This window comes from Nestor notabilis, unplaced genomic scaffold (genome assembly GCF_000696875.1).
Source record: "Nestor notabilis isolate BGI_N333 unplaced genomic scaffold, ASM69687v1 scaffold19889, whole genome shotgun sequence".
NCBI classification, from domain to species: domain Eukaryota; kingdom Metazoa; phylum Chordata; class Aves; order Psittaciformes; family Psittacidae; genus Nestor; species Nestor notabilis.
The window spans coordinates 18,327-20,849 of NW_009945644.1; the positions used below are offsets into that span (position 1 = coordinate 18,327).

The window sequence follows — 2,523 nt, forward strand, 5'->3', positions numbered from 1 at the left end:
GCGGCGCGGGGGCTGCGCAATGCGACCGCGGCCGGCGGCTTCCTGGAAGCCACATCTGCAGCGGATTTGCAGGGATCATGTCAGAACTCTGGCTCCAAACTCCTCCCCGCATTGTCTCAGGGGTCCCGCATTAAAACACTCTGGAAGCCAGTTCCAGCTGTGACAATCCCTTTTCTTTTCTAGTGCAAAGCGTGGGGCAATGAAGGTTTGAAATGGTGGGAAGATGATGAGGGATCAGGTTCTGCCCAGAGGCTTTTAGGGATGCTGAGAGCCTCTGAGTTCTCTTAATGCATTAGGAGAAAAGCAAAGCCAAAGTGGCTGGAGGGAACGGCTGTGCTGGGAAATCCCACTGGCCTGGGCAGTGCTGCGGTGGCACAAACCATGTCCCCTTGTGTTCACCTTGGGCGTCCCTTCTTGCAGGACACGTGGCAGCTCAGACCCTCCTGGAGAGGGGGGGTTTGGGTGACCTGTGGTACTGTGATGCTGATTTAAGACCTGAAATAAAGGATTTCCTGCTGGTCCGACAGTGTTCAACCCCATCTGGATTTCCTCCCCCCCAAATGATCCTATTTCTCATTACTTGGTGTTAGTGAGGCTGGAGGTGTGATCCCGAGTAGTCATTGTGGTGGCAAACCAACCCTTAGATATCTTCTTGGGTCTGTCAAGCTGCCTTCACCCTTATTCCTTTTAATCTCATGCAAAGAGCCATTTTGGGCTGGTTTCTGCTATTTTCTGCTCGATTTCCTTAGGGACCAGGGTCTGCTGAGGGCAACGAGGTGGAAATCCTCCAGGATGAGGTTAACTTTGGAGGTGACACCATAGGCGACCCCATTGGCATAGACATGTGTCCATCAGCTGCTTAATGAAGCACGTAATTAGCTTTTGTGGTGCTGGGAATCCAGGGGCAGGTCAGGAATCCAGGGAAGAGCCCTGCCTGTCCCTAACAGAGACATCAGAGCTCTGGGTTGTCCCGTTAATCCCTCTGCAAGGGGGGTGCCTGCTTGATGGGGGGATTAAAATGGTCCAGGCAGGCGTGAGGTTGGGAGTGGGGTGGAAGCAAGACCCTGGGGATGAACAGGAGATCCTGGCGCTTCCATAATACCACAGCAAGTGACCTGTGAGCATGGAGAGGGGCTGGATCAGGAGATGAAGATGCCCAAAATGAGGTTGTACTCACTCTGGACTGGGGATAGTGAGTGGTGGGGTTGGGTAGCAGGATTGTGCCACTTCCAGAGGGATTTTCCTTTGTTTTCCCCCTTGGAGGGAATGCCCGCTCATTCCCACTGGGGCTTTGGGCTGCCACCTGGTAGAAGATAGATCCCAAGGCTCTAGTGGGGAAACTGAGGCAGGAAACCAGGAGTGACCCAAACCCCCGACCTGGTGCTCCTTAAAGCACCCAAGGACCTGGAAACACGTTATTTCCATGAGTGGAGAACAAGCTCTTCTCCAAAAGGGGTGTCCTTCCTCCTCTTACCCATCCCTCCTCCTCCTCCAAACCTGCTCCTGCACCCAGCAGGTCTGGACAAGCACTGGATCCTGCTCATGTTGATGCTCATCCCCGGGTGCCACCCTCCTTCCCAGCTCTAAGCCTCACCATGGCTGCCCGTCCAGCCTAGGGTTGGTCCCACCATGCAGGAGCTGATCCCTCCTGGGTTTTGCTCTGACTCACACAGAATTAGAGGAGGGTGATGATTTTTGGGTGGGTGATTGGTGGTTTTTAATGACACCCTCTGCGTCCACCAGGAGAAAAGTACCTGTCACCTCCCAAACCTCCAGGGTGGCCTTTGCCAGCACCCAAGTGAGATGATGTCCCAAAACTGGGTTCCTCACCATGCGGGGATGTGGGATGAGGTGATGGTGTAACTCCACGCCACCCCAACCTCGAGTTTTCATCCTCTGGCTCTTTTTAGCTCAATTTAAGGGGAGGTGCAAGCCTTGAGGTGATGAGCACCAAGGCATGGAGCCCCACTGATGCCCAGCGGTAGGAATATGCCCTAACAGTGTACGAGCCACCAGCAAATCCACAAGTAAGGGTGATTTTCATGGATGTTCCAGTGGGAGCTTCACCAGTGCCACCAGTCCAAACTTTGCACTGACTCATCATTAATGCACATGGGACAGAGCCCAACTGGCCAAGTCCTCTCTGGGCTACAAGGGGCCACCACCATGCTCCAGCCCACCCTGCTGCCTGTCCCATCAGCCTGAGCACCCTAGTTTGGGGGTTAAAAGCACCATGAGCAGGTCGGGTGGTGACCACCTCTTTTACCTCCTTGCCAGGGAGGGTCTAAAGCCCTGGGGATGAAATAGCAGCAGCTTGACCCTCATGGCAACTGGTGGGACACATCAGCTGGGAGGGATGAGCTTGTTCGCACCATGTCCAGGCACTCCGTCATGGCCAGAGACCCCACCACGGGCGGGCACCCCATTGTGGCTGGGCACCCCGCTTTGTCCTGACACCCAACCCTATCTGGACATCCTACCTTGGCCAGACAACCCACTATGGCTGCGCAGCCCACTGTGTCC

General features: G+C 54.9%; 1 protein-coding gene across 1 annotated transcript in view; it reads right to left on the reverse strand.

Annotated features, from left to right (window-relative positions):
• Positions 1-2,523, reverse strand: part of LOC104412289 (1-phosphatidylinositol 4,5-bisphosphate phosphodiesterase gamma-1-like) — a gene marked incomplete at its 5' end in the record, with an annotated part of 19,631 nt that overhangs the window by 16,497 nt on the left and 611 nt on the right.